Raw genomic sequence first — 18869 nt, forward strand, 5'->3', positions numbered from 1 at the left:
AACCCCACTAAGGTCCCCCCTGCACTCTGCAATCCCTCATAAATCACAGTCGTGCTGTGAGGCTGTGTTTACATCTGTAGTGTCAGTCTCAGCTGCTCCCCCGCCTCCTGCATAGCTCCGGTCCCTGCCCCCGTCCCTTCCCTCCAATCAGCAGGGAGGGAAGGGATGCAGGCGGGGACTGGAGTTCTGCAGGAGGCGGAGAGAGCAGCAGACTGACACTATAGAGATAAACACAGCCAGCTCTGACAAGCTGTTTGTCAGCAGCGTGGCTGTGATTTATGAGGGATTGCAGAGTGCAGGGGGACGTTAGGGGGGTTTGGGATAGCAACAGAGGCTGGGCTGTATAGGCAGATCCAGCCTCTGTATGCAGATAATATTCTTCAAACCCACCTCGGGTTCTCTTTAATATGTTATCTGGGAAGACCGCCAAGAAGTATACAGTGACACGGTATTTTGGAAATGCGTAGGCTTATGAGGTTTGTAGCTCCTTTGTCACGTGCAGGGTGACGGCAAACTGTTTATTCTGTTTTATTGTTATGTTAAAACTTCATTAAACATTTTGAAACAGAAGCAGAGTATGTGGCAAGCCGTTAATTTGTCGCACTGAAAGGAACAATCGTTTTCTCACATACTCATGAAAAGAGGAAATTCGTTCTGGGCGGGGAGACTTCGAAAGAAGTTGAGGTTACGGTTTACATCCTGCTAAGACAGCAAAGAAGGGATGATTAAAGAGGCCCTGTAGTGGCATACAGCAGATTGCAGTACATTATTCATGATACTCACTTTAACTAATTTTCCTGGTTTCAGCGTCAGAAAACACTTCCTATATTTAACCCCACCCTCCCCAGTGATGTTAAAGCCTAGGCTGTTTAGGTATGCAGATTTCTCCCAGAGCATTCTGGGAGACCAGGTAATATTTTCACTGGCTTCGGAACTCTCAGTAAAGAAAACATTTCGCTGAGCTACACCTGGCAGGACTAAAGAGGTCGCTGCCTGTGATACATTTCAGAATGTAAATCGGGTTAGGGAAAGATTTTACAATAGGCAAACACTGACTAAATGTATACACACTGTATTTTAAACTATGAAACAGGGCAGAGCTAATGACCCTTTAAAAGGATACCCGAAGTGACATGATGAGATAGACATGTGTATGTACAGTGCCAAGCACACAAATAACTATGCTGTGTTCCTTTTTTTTCTTTCTCTGCCTGAAAGAGTTAAATATCGGGTATGTAAGTGGCTGACTCAGTCCTGACTCAGACAGGAAGTGACTACAGTGTGACCCTCACTGATAAGTAATTCCAACTATAAAACACTTTCCTAGCAGAAAATGGCTTCTGAGACCAGGAAAGAGATAACAAGGGTCAATAGTTCATAGATTCTAGCTCTGGCATACTTCAATGAATGTGTCATTGATCAAAAACAATAAAAAAAATAAAAAAAAATTAAAAAAAATAAAAATTAAAAAAAGTAGATTTAAACATAAAATAAAACTGGAATATGTCAAGACATTTTTTAGGAGAAGGAAGATAGATACAATTGTTTATTTTATTAGTTTGTCTTCGCTTCGTGTGTCCTTTAAAAGGGGCCCTGAGCTGTGAGTGAAATCTGGACTTAACTGGGGCTTCCTCCAGCCCGCCATAGCCCCCGAGGAACCCCAGCATCCTCCTGGTCCCGGCAATCAAGCGTATTTCAGCTGAAGTCACCCATGCGTGCCCCCGCCGCGCATCATCACACAGGCCGACGTAAGAGTCCTGCGAATGAGTCGTTCTTTAAGCCCCAGGTAAGTCCAAATTTAATTTCAATTCTCAGGGTCCCTTCAAACTTTCCTGTAGCAAAAATCTTATCTGAAACTGCCTCTTACTGTTTTATTTGAAGTATAAGTGCCTCAGAAAACAACACTGTAGCCGACTAAACTGGTCGGAGAGTTAAGAGAAGCTCTTTTGCATGGATAACAAGTCAAGTTTCTTAAAGAGAAACTCTGACCAAGACGAACTTTATCCCAATCAGTAGCTGATACCCCCTTTTACATGAGAAATCTATTCCTTTTCACAAACAGACCATCAGGGGGCGCTGTATGACTGATATTGTGGTGAAACCCCTCCCACAAGAAACTGAGGACAGTGGTACTCCTGGCAGTTTCCTGTCTGTGAACCTTGTTGCATTGTGGGAAATAGCTGTTTACAGCTGTTTCCAACTGCCAAAACAGCAAGCAGCAGCTACATCACCTGCCAACAGTAAAAATGTCACCATGTAATAAATGTCAGAATGTAAATAAGGGATTTAAAAGATTTTACAATGGGCAAACGCTGACTAAATCATCTACATAATTATTGTAAAAATTAAGCACTTTTTTTATTACATTATTCTCACTGGAGTTCCTCTAACGCTTCCTGTACTGGAAACAATATGAGACTCTCTTCTTTGCTACTGATGTTCTATTTCTTAGCTGTACTACACATACAAATCATTGTATCAGAAGTTTGTTTTCACTTCAGGTTCCCTTTAAGTCCCGTCAGACTCCGGACTTGCAGACTCCACACTTTGTTGGGAGGACACAGGGCAGGAAGGCGGCAGCATACAGGTAATAATAAGTGTGTAATTCTGTCCCCGTGTGTCTGATAGCAGATAAATAATACATACTGAGTACCCTGAGCTGGCTCGCTTTCAGGTATCGTTTATACAAGCACTGTTTGGACTTGCACCGCTCTTATTTACATACTAAACACAGCACGGTGATGAGGTAAAACAATAACATAGGCTGGCATGAGGCCGGGGCGTTATCACAACCTATGGGGAAATTCCAGCTCTGCAGAAGGCAAGGCGGGAGCCAAAAGCAACACAACTCATACAGTGGTTTGCAAAAGTATTCGGCCCCCTTGAAGTTTTCCACATTTTGTCACATTACTGCCACAAACATGAATCAATTCTATTGGAATTCCACGTGAAAGACCAATACAAAGTGGTGTACACGTGAGAAGTGGAAAGAAAATCATACATGATTCCAAACATGTTTTACAAATAAATAACTGCAAAGTGGGGTGTGCATAATTATTCAGCCCCCTTTGGTCTGAGTGCAGTCAGTTGCCCATAGACATTGCATGATGGGTGCTAATGTCAGTACAAATACAGCTGCTCTGTGACAGCCTCAGAGGTTGTCTAAGGCCTGGTGCACACCAAAACCCGCTAGCAGATCCGCAAAATGCAAGCAGATTTTGAAACGCTTTTTCTTCCTTTTCTGTAGCGTTTCAGCTAGCATTTTGCGGTTTTGAGAAGCATTTTTGGTGTAGTAGATTTCATATATTGTTAAAGTAAAGCTGTTGCTGAAAAGCTTCTGTAACAAAAACGTCTGCAAAACCGCTCTGAACTGCCGTTTTTCAGAGCGGTTTGCGTTTTTCCTATACTTTACATTGGAGGCAGAAACGCATCCGCAATCCAAAAAATGCCTCACCCCGGGAGTATGCGTTTCAGCAAAACGCCTTCCGCTCTGGTGTGCTGCACCCCATTGAGATACATTGACCAAGCGCCAAAAAACCCGCTCAGTGTGCACCAGCCCTCAGAGAATATTGGGAGCAACACCACCAAGAAGTCCAAAGAACACACCAGACAGGTCAGGGATAAAGTTATTGAGAAATTTAAAGCAGGCTTAGGCTACAAAAAGATTTCCAAAGCCTTGAACATCCCACGGAGCACTGTTCAAGCAATCATTCAGAAATGGAAGGAGTATGGCACACTGTAAACCTACCAAGACAAGGCCATCCACCTAAACTCACAGGCCGAACAAGGAGAGCGCTGATCAGAAATGCAGTCAAGAGGTTCATGGTGACTCTGGACGAGCTGCAGAGATCTACAGCTCAGGTGGGGGAATCTGTCCATAGGACAACTATTAGTCATGCACTGCACAAAGTTGGCCTTTATGGAAGAGTGGCAAGAAGAAAGCCATTGTTAACAGAAAAGCATAAGAAGTCCCATTTGCAGTTTGCCACAAGCCGTGTAGGGGACACAGCAACCATGTGGAAGAAGGTGCTCTGGTCAGATGAGACCAAAATGGAACTTTTTGGCCAAAATGCAAAACGCTGTGTGTGGCGGAAAACTAACACTGCACATCACTACGGTCCCGGTTTGAATCTTAGCCAGGTCAACATCTGCAAGGAGTTTGTATGCTCTCCCCGTGTCTGCGTGGGTTTCCTCCGGGCACTCTGGTTTCCTCCCACACCCCAAAAACATACAGATAAGTTAATTGGTTTCCCCCTAAAATTGGCCCTAGACTATGATACATGCACTACACGATAGACATAGGAGAATGGTAGGGACTAGATTTTGAGCCCCTCTGTGGGACAGTTAGTGACAAGACAATATACTATGTACAGCGCTGCGTAATATGTCGGCGCTATATAAACAAATAAATCACTCTGAACACACCATCCCCACTGTCAAATATGGTGGTGGCAGCTCATGCTCTGGGGGTGCTTCTCTTCAGCAGGGACAGGGAAGCTGGTCAGAGTTGATGGGAAGATGGATGGAGCCAAATACAGGGCAATCTTGGAAGAAAACCTCTTGGAGTCTGCAAAAGACTTGAGACTGGGGCGGAGGTTCACCTTCCAGCAGGACAACGACCGTAAACATTAAAGCCAGGGCAACAATGGAATGGTTTAAAACAAAACATGTCCATGTGTTAGAATGGCCCAGTCAAAGTCCAGATCTAAAACCAATCGAGAATCTGTGGCAAGATCTGAAAACTGCTGTTCACAAACGCTATCCATCTAATCGGACTGAGCTGGAGCTGTTTTGCAAAGAAGAATGGGCAAGGATTTCAGTCTCTAGATGTGCAAAGCTGGTAGAGACATACCCTAAAAGACTGGCAGCTGTAATTGCAGCAAAAGGTGGTTCTACAAAGTATTGATTCAGGGGGCTGAATAATTACGCACACCCCACTTTGCAGTTTTTTTTTTTTTTAAATGTTTGAAATCATGTATAAATTTTCGTTCCACTTCTCACGTGTACACCACTTTGTATTGGTCTTTCACGTGGAATTCCAATAAAATTTATTCACGTTTGTGGCAGTAATGTGACAAAATGTGGAAAACTTCAAGGGGGCCGAATACTTTTGCAAACCACTGTAGTTCTATAAACTTCAGGCAAAGGTTACGCTCTCTGCCTGATACATTCTGTGCCCAGCTGGAGGGACTTCTGCTTATTTCCTGTCACGGTGGGCACCACAACAGGAAGTGAGGTGAACCTCAGAACTTTCAGTGTAACAAAAGTTGGTAACAAGGGGTCGTTGTGTCATTTCTTTAAAGCGGGCCTAAACTCAAACCTATTCCACTAACCATTATGAAGGAAGAACAGAGGCGCCAGCAGGATAAAATCAGGTAATAAAAACGTTTAAAAGTGCTTTGGAGGCAGCGGTGGACTTACCTCCTGTAAGCAGACACTATAAACTGTCAGTTCAAATCTAAATACATTTTATTGGCATACTCCAAGGGGGTCACAACGCATTTCACAGGTGTAAACCTGCTTCCTCAGGCATTATAACATAGGAGCGTACAACAGTAAAAGGTCCGGGTAACACCTGGCGCCTCACTCAGTTTCCCTCTTCTGTATTGTACTAACCAGTTCACTAAGCATGATACAAAACGATTCTACTAACCAGTTCACTAAGCATTATACAAAACGATTCCACTACCCAGTTCCCTAAGCATTATACAAAACGATTCTACTACCCAGTTCCCTAAGCATTATACCAGGGCAGTGGAGTCGGTCCAAAAATCCACCGACTCCGACTCCTCAGTTTAGGATTCCACCGACTCCGACTCCACGACTCCGACTCCTCTAATTTGCATATTACAATTTTGTTGATTAAAAGTATGTAACATGAAATTCGTCTCTTAACTGCCAACGCTTAGGAATTTTACAAGACAACTGAAGTGAGAAGGATATGTAGACTACTATATTTATTCCCTTTAGACTAAAACTAGTCCTTGGTAAGAGTACTTGTAAAAGGTACAACCGGAACAAAGAACATCTATCAGGCCCTAGGCAATGTAACTGTGGGTACATGTAAGAATGATGTGCAGGTACTCTGCAGGGGAATGAGGAGATTGTAAACAGACAACACCTCTGTGTTCAATGTGGACAGCATTCTCAGTGGATCCCCTGCAGCTCTGTGGGGAGTGCATATGTAGAGTATACTACTACTGTGTAACAAAGTAAACCTGAGACAGATGAAATTAAAGTTTTATACATACCTGGGGCTTCCTCCAGCCGCCTTCAGGATAATCAGTCCCTCGTCCTCCTCCACCACCTGGATCTTCTGCTATGAGTCCAGGTACTTGAGTCAGTCAAGCGTAGTGCGCATGCACACACTCCGCCGCCAGGAGCATACTACACCTGTGCAGCACTATTGCGCAGGTGCAGAATGTTCCTGGCTGTGGGAGCGGCATGCGGCCGGACAGCGCTGACTGGCTGAATTACCAGGACACATAGCAGAAGATCCGGGTGGTGGAGGACAGTGAGGGACTGATTAGCCTGAAGGGGGCTGGAGGAAGCCCCAGGTGTGTATAAAACTTTACTTTTCATCCGTCTCAGTTACCCTTTAATTTGTAGTCACCAAACCAAATTTTAATAACATATCAAATTATTTTATTTCATCAGCAAAGGGAGTGCATACATTTGCATAAATCAGCATCAATGCAGAATTATTTCCATCTCATTGACCATCTCTATTAGTCACATAGCTACACATCAGGCTTTATTCTTACAGCATAGATGTTATTTAGTATATTTAAGAGATTCCTGTGTACACATCATATATATATAGTCACAATCAGATATGTATATCTGACCTTAAAAATAAGGGGACTGCTTTATTGAAGCAGCACAAGTAACTAATTTTGATTGGTTTATTTCATTTTTGTGGACTAAGCACAGCTATTACTGTATATATACATTTTTAATGACTATTATCTGAGAAATAGAACATTTTATCATATTTTCTATTTTAATTACAGTTACAAATTCATTAGGAGTCGGAGTCGGTGCATTTTTTCCCGACTCCGACTCCAGGCACCCAAAATTGCCCGACTCCACGACTCCGACTCCGACTCCACAGCCCTGCATTATACAAAACGATTCTACTAACAAGTTCACTAAGCATTATACAAAACGATTCCACTAACCAGTTCCCTAAGCATGATACAAAACTATTCCATTAACCACTTCACTATGCATTATAAGGAGTTTTGAATCAGGATGATACCATTTATTGGCTAACTTAGAGATGAAAAAAAACAGTGAGCTTTAGGCTTATAAAAAGCCTTCGTCGGACTGGTTCCTGAGAAACACTGAAAATCTCAGCTTATATATGTTACGGCCAGAACCCGAAGTTTGGCCAGAACTAGAAGTGGCCGGCCACTTCGGGTTCTGGCCGGCCAATGTGCGAACTGGCCGCTGCGCTGCGGCCAATGTGAGAAATGCAACAATTCCTGTAAAGTTAATGGGATGTTGTGGCCGCAGCGCAGCGGGCAAATGTATCACACATCTTACTTTATTCAATGACATTAAGCCGACCGGCTTTTTCCCCGCTTTCTCTCTTCCTCTCGCCTCTCTCTCCTCCCCTCGCCTCTCTCTCTTCCTTCTCTTATGGGCAGCCGGGCGGGGACACGCGTGTCCAGGAGAGTCGTTCGTCGCGGCAGGAGAGCAGAGCGGGGAGGCTGCAGACATCGCTTCTGCCAGCACCCGCTCTGCAAGAACGGCAGGATTCCCCTGCCGCGACGAACGACTCCGGAGGGACACGCGTGTCCCCGCCCGGCTGCCCATAAGAGAAGAGAGAGAGAGAGGCGGGGGGAGGAGGAGAGAGAGGCGGGGGGGAGGAGAGAGGCAGAGAAAAAGCCGGGCGGCTTAATGTCATTGAATAAAGTAAGATGTGTGATACATTTTGCCCGCTGCGCTGCGGCCACAACATCACATTAACCTTACAGGAATTGTTGCATTTCTCACATTGGCCGCAGCGCAGCGGCCAGTTCGCACATTGGCCGGCCAGAACCCGAAGTGGCCGGCCACTTCTAGTTCTGGCCAAACTTCGGGTTCTGGCCGTAACATATACACTGACATACAGAGGAGAAACATTCTTTAGCAGACAAATGTAATTAGATGCCTGAAACCGTTCACAATCTGTGGTGGCGGTGCTGCCGCCGCTCCCCCCTTCCCCGCATACATCACCTGCTCCGCCGGCGCGACTGCCCCCGGTCACCGCTGGTCCGTCTCCGCTCTGGTCTCCAGGTCCGGCATGCTTTACTTCTTCCTGCCCGGCAGGAAGTTTAAACAGTAGAGCGCCCTCTACTGTTTAAACTTCCTGCCGGGCAGGAATAAGTGAAGGCATGCCGGAGACCAGAGCGGAGAAGAAGAGCGGAGACGAGCGGGGGCAGTCTCGCCGGCGGAGCAGGTGATGTATGCGGGCTCTATTGCGTTGGTCGTCGGGCACTCGAACGCCGCTAGCGACGCGCTCCCTACCCGCGGGCGATAGACGGTAATTTTCCGCACGGAGCGATCGGACGAAATGGATCGAAATTCGGCGTGTAGCGGGAACGATGTGACAACAGATCCCAGTGATCGAATCTGCTGTGGATCTGGCAGGAATCGGCCTAGTGTATGGCCAGCTTTACTCAGGAGGCTTTCCCAGGCATCCTGGCTAAATTGATAAGATCAACAGTTCCCTCAACATGACATAAAGCAGACTCTGGTGATTGGGAGACATCGTAAATTCCGAGTTCAAATTGTAACTGGGCTGGTTACATGCACCATTAATTCTAAGCTTAATTAAAGCGGAATATAACCCTGCATTTCAACATTGCTCTAAAACATTATTTACAGTATATTATATGCAACCAGCATTTTTTTTTTTTACTAGACCAGCATTGGAAGGGTTACACAGAGCTTTAATGTTCCTGGACAGAACTGCAGACGCATCCTAAGCTGACATAGATACATTTTGTTTACATAAATGTATCTAAGTGTGGCATGTGACTCACTCTCTCTGACTGAGAAGGAGCTGGAGGACAGCCAAAGAGTGTGTAACATTTATCACTTGTTACATTCTATTTAGTTTGTTTAACCCTTCCAATGCTGGTCTAGTAAAAAAAAAAAAAAAAAAAAAAAAAAAAATATATGCTGGTTGCATATAATATGCTGTAAGTAATGTTTTAGATGAATGAAGAGATAGAAAAAATAAAAGTATTGTGGCATTTAAAACCCATCGTACCAGCACAAGAAGTTAGAGTCCTTTTTTAAACCATCTTGTACAGTTCTGAACCAAGGTATAAACTTTGTTTCTTGTGTTAGTCTCATGTTTTCCGATTTAAAGCCACCCATTAATACAGTGACGCGAAAAACGCTTAAACTGTGTCCAGGTAAACAAAAGTGTGTTGGTATTGGGAGATATTTTGTAATATCCTCTTTTCTGCTGTTAATCATAGTTACATAGTTATTTGGGTTGAAAAAAGACCTGCGTCCATCGAGTTCAACCAGAGAACAAAGTACAACACCAGCCTGCTCCCTCCCATGTCCCTGTTGATCCAGAGGAAGGCGAAAAACCCTTACAAGGCATGGTCCAATTAGCCCCAAAAGGGAAAAATTCCTTCCCGCCTCCAGATGGCAATCAGATAAAATCCCTGGAACAACATCACTAGACATAACCTAGTAATTGTAGCCATGGATGTCTTTCAATGCAAGGAAAGTATCTAAGCCCCCTTTAAATGCAGGTATAGAGTTTGCCATAACGACTTCCTGTGGCAATGCATTCCACATCTTAATCACTTACTGTAAAGAACCCTTTCCTACATAAATGGTTGAAACTTTTTTCCTCCATGCGCAGATCATGTCCTCTAGTCTTTTGAAAAGGCCTAGGGACAAAAAGCTCACCAGCCAAGCTTTTATAATGCCCTCTGATGTATTTATACATGTTAATTAGATCCCTTCTAAGGCGTCTTTTCTCTAGACTAAATAAACCCAGTTTATCTAACCTTTCTTGGTAAGTGAGACCTTCCATCCCACGTATCAATTTTGTTGCTCGGCTCTGCACCTGCTCTAAAACTGCAATATCTTTCCTGTAATGTGGTGCCCAGAATTAAATTCTATATTCCAGATGTGGCCTTACTAGAGTTAAACAGGGGCAATATTATGCTAGCATCTCGAGTTTTTATTTCCCTTTTAATGCATCCCAAAATTGTTAACTTTAGCTGCAGCGGCTTGGCATTGAGTGCGATTATTTAACTTGTTGTCGACGAGTACTCCTAAGTCCTTCTCCAAGTTTGATGTTCCTAACTGTATCCCATTTATTTTGTATGGTGCTAGACCATTGGTACGACCAAAATGCATGACTTTAAATTTGTCAACATTGAATTTCATCTGCCATGTATGTGCCCATATAGCCATCCTATACAGATCCTGTTGCAATATGACACTATCTTCCTGAGAGTTGATGATTCTGCACATTTTTGTATCATCTGCAAAAATAGCAACATTGCTCACTACTGCATCTACTAGGTCATTAATAAATAGGTAAATTGAAGAGCACTGGACCCAGTACAGACCCCTGTGGGACCCCACTGCTAACAGTCTCCCATTTTGAGTATGATCCATTGACCACAACTCTTTGTTTTCTGTCCATTAGCCAGTTCCCTATCCATGCACACAAACTCTTCCCCAGTCCTTGCATCCTCAACTTTTGCACCAGACTTCTGTGGGGAACAGTGTCGAAGGCCTTTGCAAAGTCAAAGTATATCACATCTACAGCATTCCCAATATCCACATTAGCATTCACTACCTCATAAAAGCTGAGCATGTTAGTCAAACAGGACCTGTCTTTAGTAAACCCATGTTGATGCTGAGAAATAAGATTATTTTCTACTATGAAGTCATGTATAGTATCTCTTAGTAACCCCTCAAATAGTTTGCATACAACTGATGTTAAGCTTACAGGTCTATAATTTCCTGGATCTGATTTTTTGCCCTTCTTAAATAATGGGAAAACGTGGGCTGTACGCCAATCCACTGGGACTCTGCCAGTTGAAAGAGTCACAAAAGATAAGATAAAGGGGTTTATAACTGAACTTAATTCCCTTAGGACCCGAGGATGCATGCCACCCGGGCCAGGTGCCTTGTCTATTTTTAATTTATTTAGTCTTGCCTTCACTTCTTCCTGCGTTAAGTATTTAATATTACAGTTGGAAGATTGAGCAAACAAAAAGAAAAAGAAATCTACAGGAGTGAGAACAAACACTGAACGGGCTGCTCTAAATCAGGAGCTGCCGATCTATTAACTAGCAGCGGAACTGGCTTGACTGTATCAACCAGCAGCTTACCGATCGGATCAGCCCTCTGCATATTACCGGTCGTGCCAGTGCAAGCTTCAGTTCCTGCTGAACCAGAAATATGCATATTTCATGAAAATTATCTAATCACTGGATCAATTAAAGGGAATAACATTTGTCATGATAATATTTCAACCTGATTTTTTGATACGCTTAAAGTTAGCTGTAAGGTCTTAGAAACTAGGCCTGAACGATTTTAGGAAAAAATTGAATTGAGCGATTTCTGTCCAAAATTACGATTTCGATTCGATTCACGATTTCCTTCAAATCAAGCTTTGTTCCCCCCCTTTGTGCCTTTTTGTTCCCCCTCTGTCCCCGTCTCTCCTTGTGCCCCCTTTGCCTCTTCATGCCTCCTCTGGGTCTCTCTCTTGCCTCCTTTGTGTCTCTGTGCCCACTATGTCTCTCTCTGTGCCCACTCTGTCCCCCAAGTTGCATCGGCTCTGGACATAGCTTCAAGCACCAGTCCAGCGATGCCCATCTATCCACTTTGCCTCCTGCAGGCTCTAATGCACGGCATACTTCCTGTATATCATGTGACATACAGGAACCCAAAGTTTTGCCAAGCACAAGAGGCGGCAGAGGGCGATAGAGGATGGAAGGTATGTCCAACGCTGCGGGCTGGGTAACTTTGGGAAAGTTTGAAGGCTCTTCTTCAAACTTCCCCATGTGGAAATGACGTGATCGCGATATTCACCGCTTTGACGATTCTGAAATTGTGATCTCGGTGATCGCGATTTCGATTTATCTTTCAGGCCTATTAGAAACTCTCTGGAACGGTCTTGTCTGACTCATCTATTGGAAGGAGTCTGGAGACAGAGAGAGGGATGGTTTGGCGTTAGCATGGTTGAGGTGACCAGCAGGAAACCTCATAGGGAACAGGAGAACAGTTCTCAAAGCGAATATGATTGAGGTGAGCCAGCGAGAAAGTCCATTGGTAAGAGTTCTCCATTCACAGCAACATCTACAACTTGGAGCATTCTAAATTGGGTGAATAGTGTAGGCGAATCATTACACCAACCTATCTGAAACCTAGCAATTCGAGCATTAAAAGAAACTCTCTGGAATGGTCTGTCTGACTCATCTATTGGAATGAGTCTGGAAACAGGGGTGGGGGTGGGGTTGCCCCCCTAGCCCTAGCACATCTTTTGTTGCAAGAATAAATACAAGACAAGGGGCTTGATTCACTAAGACAAATAGCATGCCTTATCAAAGTTAGAACGCCTTATCAGGTTGCTGGATAGTGTAATGGTTAAGGGCTCTGCCTCTGACACAGGAGACCTGGGTTCAAATCTCAGCTCTGCCTATTCAGTAAGCCAGCATCTATTCAGTGGGAGACTTTGGGCAAGTCTCCCGAACACTGCTACTGCCTATAGAGCGCTCCCTAGTGCCTGCTGCTCTGGCGCTTTGAGTCCACCAGGAGAAAAGCGTAATATAAATGTTCTGTGTTTGTTATCAGAGTAGCATAGCGAACTTATGCCTGCTAATTGGCAATGACGAGAGCTCCACTCGTCCTGCCCCGAGCCCCTGCGGGTTCGTAGCGCTCGCTATGCTACTCTGATAAGGCATGCTATTTGTCTCAGTAAATCAAGCCCAAGGTCTTATTTTCGGGGAAACACGGCAGTAGACGTTGTGACAGTGTGTTATAATTCATGTATACCAGGATCAGGTGACCATCACATATCTTCGGGTAACGGCAGATAATGCCAACCAGTGTAGATGGGGCAGGCTGAGAAACCTTCACCCGATCTCAGCTGTCTCCACAGCAATAAGCTGAGAGTCCTATTCCCAATATCAGGAGATGATTATACGAGGCCAGCACATCGATCACACGCTCCCCAACTACATTCAGGCTAGGGTGTGGCAACAGCAGATTGCCAATGTCCTGTAATTACTGCACATGGCTCAACGCAGCAAATTCCCCAGAGACCATTCCCAGCACCCTGTACCACCCTAAAGAGGGCCTGTAGTGACGTATAGTAGAATGCAGTGAATTATTCAGGATATTCCCAGTAACAGTAATGATCCTGGTTTCAGCCTTAGAAAAACCTTCCTATATCGATAAAAAGCTGTATATTGGTATGTAGTCACACCATTCCAGTGATGCTTTGCTTAGGCTGTTTAGCTATGCGGAATTCTCCTCCCAGAGAATTCTGGGGGACCTAGTGTTATTTAAACTGAACACTGTTAAAACAGCGCAGGAGATTTGGACGCAGACGGGGCCACCATAGGCCATAATAGGAATTACAAATATAGCGGCGCACAGTAGGTAACTTCGGCGCCGTCAGAAGGCAGACACTGTAATTCGGGCGCCAGCAATAGCTGGAAGCCAAATTACATCATTCTCTACCATCCACGTGGACCTGGAGGGGGAAAAGTAACTAACGTCACCGGGATTTGTGCAGGAGCATGGTGAGACATACATCGGTTTTACCCTGCGCCCAAATCTCCCGGCGGCGTATTCATAGGTACGTATTTTTACTGGCTTCAGAACTCTGTGCGTGATAGATCACGGTTTTTGTCATGTGCATTTGCGGTTTTTCCGCATATGCGTTTTTCTAGCGTTTTGCGTGCGTTTTCATATTGCATTTTCCATGCATTTTTATAGTGTTTTATGCAAATCACAAGAAAGCCCACAGGGAGCGGGAAATACGTCAGAAAACAATTTAAAAAAACCGCATTACATTGCATTACCATTGACTTTCATTATGTGCGTTTTTGAAAGCTATGCAACAAATGAAAACACATACAAGACGCATATGCGTTTTTTTATATGCGTTTTTTGATGTGGCCCACTGACTTCCATTGCAGGCGGTTTCCGCAACACTGGCGTTTCTAAGTGTGTTCCTAGCTTCAGTAACAAACATTCTGCAGAAATCACCTGCCAGTACTAAAAATGCTGCCACCAGTGATACATTTAGGAATGTAAATCAGGAAGAGGGAAGAATTTACAATGGGCAAACACCGAGTAAATGATTTATAAATGAATATTGTAAAAATGAACAAAAACTAAAACAAATTTTTTTCTTCCTCATTATCTTATTTTCACTACATTTCCTCAAACTTCAAGTTTCCTGTAAAGAGGAATATGGAGGCTGCCAAAAGTATTTCCTTTCAAACGATGCACATTGCCTGGCTGTCCTGCTAATCCTCTGCCTCTAACACTTTAAAGGATACCCGAAGTGACATGTGACATAATGAGATAGACATGTGTATGTACAGTGCCTAGCACACTACTATGCTGTGTTCCTTTTTTTCTTGCACTGCCTGAAAGAGTTAAATATCAGGTATGTAAGTGGCTGACTCTGTCCTGACTCAGACAGGAAGTGACTACAGTGTGACCCTCACTGATAAGAAATTCCCCCTTTTACCTCTTTATTGCTCTCAGAAGCCATTTTCTGCTAGGAAAGTGTTTTATAGTTGGAATTTCTTATCAGTGAGGGTCACACTGTAGTCACTTCCTGTCTGAGTCAGCCACTTACATCCCTGATGTTTAACTCTTTCAGGAAAAGAAAGGGGAAAAAAAAAAAAAAAAAAAAAAAAAAAAAAAAGGAACACAGCCTAGTTATTTGTGTGCCAGGCACTGTACATACCCACGTCTATCTCATCAGGTCACTTTGGGTATCCTTTAAAGGGAAGGTTCAGGGAGGGTGGGTAAAAAATAAAAATCAATTTCCACTTACCTGGGGCTTCCTCCAGCCAGTGGCAGGAGGAAGCCCCAGGTAAGTGGAAATTGATTTTTATTTTTTACCCACCCTCCCTGAACCTTCCCTTAAAAGAGAACCAGAGAGGGAAAAAAAAAAAAAAAAAAAAAAAAAAAAAAAAAAAAAAAAGCTTTTATACATACCTGGGGCTTCCTCCAGCCCCATACGCACGGATCGCTCCCACGCCCCCATCCTCCGCTGCCTGGATCCACCGGTACCGGGTCCCGTCATTCCCGCCAGTCGGCCAGCGGATGCGGCCAATTCTCCGCATCACAGGGGTTCCCTCCATACACTTACGTCTGCCTACTGCGCAGCCGCATGCGTAAGGGTATGGAGGGAGCCCCTGTGATGCGGACAATTGGCTGCATCCGCCGGAAGTGACGGGACCCGGTAGCGGCGATAGAGGAAGCGGAGGATGGCGGCGTGGGAGCGATCCAGGCTTATGGGGCTGGAAGAAGCCCCAGGTATGTATAAAAGCCTTTTTCTATTTTTACTAATCATTCCTCTCTAGTTCCCTTTAAGACCTCTTTTCCACAGACTGTTGACAGGCAGTGAAATGCCTCTCAAACCCTCACAACTACTCGCTGCACACACAGCTCGACAGTCCATGGAAAAAGAGTCCTAATGCTGTACACTCCTCACCCGGGGGAGGAAGGTGGACCACGCAACGTCCCCTCACGATAAGCGGTCCCCAAACAATCTTCCGGCTGGCCGGTACACGCGGCAGCACAAGAGGGGTGCGAACAGGAAGTCAAGCGATCGCGATACTTTGTGCAAAGTCATCGGGATCTTAAAGATCTATTTTGCCATGACGGTCATTATCACCATGCAATGCTAAACGGCGTTCGCGTGATCGTGCGAATGTACCTACGTCACGAGATTGTGGAAATCATCGCTCGTTGTTCAAAGTATCGCCGGTTCTCAGAAAAATTGCGTTTTTTGGGTACTGGCCTTTACGCCATAGACCCTGAACAAGCATGCAAGATCAGTTGTTCTGACTGAAGTCTGACTGGATTAGCTGCATGCTTGTTTCTGGTTTTATTCAGACACCACTGCAGCCAAAGAGATCAGCAGCACTGCCAGGTAACTGGCATTGTTTAACAGGAAATAAATATGGCAGCCTCCATATCCTGTCCTTTGGGAACGCTGCGGTTTCAGATATAGTTATATATTAGACAGATCTATTAAATAACTTCCAATCGGATTGTGATAGATTATGCAATAGATTTTCGGTACTTAAAGCAAAATCTATCACAAAATTGATCTGATACAATTTGGACGTCTACACACGATGCAATTTCTTATCAGATCACCAATCGATCTGATGGAAAATTCTACTGTGTAGATGAGGCTAAGCTCGATTGTAAGCTCCCAAGGGCAGGGTCATCCTCCTAATGTTTACTGTTTTTGTAACAATATTTGTGCTGCTTGGAACTCTGCTGTACATTTGTTAGTTGTATCTATGTTCCCCTTGTCGTCTTATTGTGCTTTGTAAAGCGCTGCGGAATATGTTGGCGCTATATAAATAAAAAATATCAATAAATAATAATAATAATAGAGACTCTGAAGCCACTTAAAAAAAACAGGCGTTTACCTTTTATTTAAGTGAAGCATGTTTGCCCCTGCTAAAACTCCGCTATCCCGCAGCAGAACGATGGTTTTTTACCCCCTCCCCCCCCCAATCCCCTGGAGCACATTGCCGGGCTCTTTCCTCATAGGGGCAGAGCTTCGGGCTGTAGCTCTGCCTCTATGCGTGTCAATCGGTGCTGGTCGCCGCCTCTCCCCGCCCCTCTCAGCCTTCCTTCACAGGGGTGGGGGAGAGGCGGAGATCTGCGGGCAGATTGATGCGAATGGAGGCAGAGCTACAGTCCAAAGCTCTGCCTCCCCGGGCAGCAAAATCCGCGACCAGGAAAGTCGTGAATTTTTGCCCTAGGATTTAGGGGGTTAAAAAAACAAAACAAAAAACCTTGTTCTGCCATGGGATAGCGGCGTTTTAGCAGGGGCAAACATGCTTAACCCAAATAAAAAAGGTAAAAACCTGTTTAAGTGGCTTCAAAGTCTCTTTAAGATGAACGTGAGAAACTAAACAGGTGTTTATAAAGCTAAATCAGTAATGAGATCTAGACTAGCATAATTAAGAGTGATAAAAATCAGAAAATGTAATGCACTACAAATTGTCGGAATATAAAAATGAAGAGGGTGTGTTGTATAATCATAACACTCACTATAATTAAAAACAGTAATTGCATACAGCCGCTGTTTAGTGCGCAGACGTGCCGCGTACCTATAATATACCTGCCGGGAGACTTGGGTGCAGGATACAGCCGATATACGGCTCACCCTGCTCCTGCACAAATCCAGGCAGCGTTAAATACTATTCCCCCTCCAGGTCCATGTGGATAGTGGGGGAAAAACATCACTTGGCTTCTAGCTATTGCTGGCGGCCAAATAACAGTGTTCTTGTAACGATTTGTGCTCCGTCTTCTGACGGTGCCCAAATCAGTCACTGTGTGCCGATACAGCCATAATTCTTATAATGGTCTATGGTGGCACCAGTTGCGCCCAAATCTCTTGCGTTATTTTAACAGCACTTGACATGTGCCAACGTATTCAGAAGATACCCGGATAGTTCCGAGTCCCATATATCTCCCAATAAAGCTGTGCGTGGCGGGGGCTCAATCTTACCTGACTGACGTCTTCTTGCTCCGTCCCTCGGCGCCTCCCACGATGCGGTCCACGTGCATCATGTGACTCCAAACACTTCCTCCTTCAACCCGGGAGGAGGAAGTGTTTGGAGTCACGTGACCGCCACGTTGGAGCGCATCGTGGCAGGCGCCGAGGGACGGAGCAAGAAGACGTCAGGTAAGATTGACCCCGCCCAGCTTTACTGGGAGATATCCAGATAGAACTATCCGGGTATCTCCCGAATACGGATTTGAGCAAGCCTGGGTGTAACTACAGGGAAGTGGAGGGTGGGGGAGCAGGAGTACTCTGCATGAGCAAAGCGCTCCCAGCTACAGGAGTGTGGCAGGTCACATGACCGGGCTGCCCATGCGTCTCGACTGGCCAAGCTAACAGGGCTTCTACCGGCCAAACGAAGAGGCGGAGGAAGACTGCGTGGGAGCGATCAGTGCGGAGGGGGCTGAAGGAAGCCCCAGGTACGTATAAAAAAAACATTATATCCTTTTATCTCAGGTTTCCTTTAACTGCCTAACGACTGCTCCACGCTGATTGGAGCGAGCAGCACAGCAGCCCCAGGACCACTCCACGCCAATTGTTGTGAATGGCTCTGCTCCATCATTGGCCTCCCAGCAGCGATCGCCGCTTGGAGACTGTTGGACGGCGAAACCGCCATCTAATAAAACTATACAGCGCTGCGATCAAATGCAGCGCTGTACTGGGGACAGCAGTGTGATACGGGTGTCCCCTTGGGGAGCCAGGAGCGATTGCTGTCATAGGGAGGGAGGCACTTGTAAAAAAAATAATTCCAAAAAAAAAAAAAAAAAAGTTTTATTTAAAGGAAAAAAATAAAATATATATATATATATATAAAAAAAAAAAAAAATCCTGGAAGCAATCATAGCCCACCAACAGAAAACTCTGTTGGTACTTGGTAGGCAGAAAAAGGAGGGGAGGGGGAAGGGTCGGGGTGTGCCGAGTTGTACAGCCCTGCAGCAAGCCCTTAAAGTTACAGTGGCCTATATTGTAAAAAATGCTTAAAGTGGATCCGAGCTGAACTTTTACTCATTGCATAATTGTGTTCCTTTCATATAGTTTATAGGGCATTCCTCAAGCC

The 18869-nt window shown here is 44.8% G+C and overlaps 1 protein-coding gene and 1 long non-coding RNA gene across 4 annotated transcripts in view; one reads left to right on the forward strand and one right to left on the reverse strand.

The window, feature by feature from the left end:
* The window catches only part of LOC137547345 (beta-1,4-galactosyltransferase 3-like), an 83913-nt gene that overhangs the window by 59675 nt on the left and 5369 nt on the right, over window positions 1-18869 (reverse strand). The gene's annotated exons all lie outside the window — the stretch shown is intronic.
* The window catches only part of LOC137547347 (uncharacterized), a 58415-nt gene that overhangs the window by 981 nt on the left and 38565 nt on the right, over window positions 1-18869 (forward strand). The window contains exon 2 of the long non-coding RNA XR_011026569.1: window positions 2502-2587. This is a non-coding gene — a long non-coding RNA (uncharacterized lncRNA). The remainder of the gene's footprint in view (window positions 1-2501; window positions 2588-18869) is intronic.

Source organism: Hyperolius riggenbachi, chromosome 2, assembly GCF_040937935.1.
Source record: "Hyperolius riggenbachi isolate aHypRig1 chromosome 2, aHypRig1.pri, whole genome shotgun sequence".
Classification (NCBI taxonomy): domain Eukaryota; kingdom Metazoa; phylum Chordata; class Amphibia; order Anura; family Hyperoliidae; genus Hyperolius; species Hyperolius riggenbachi.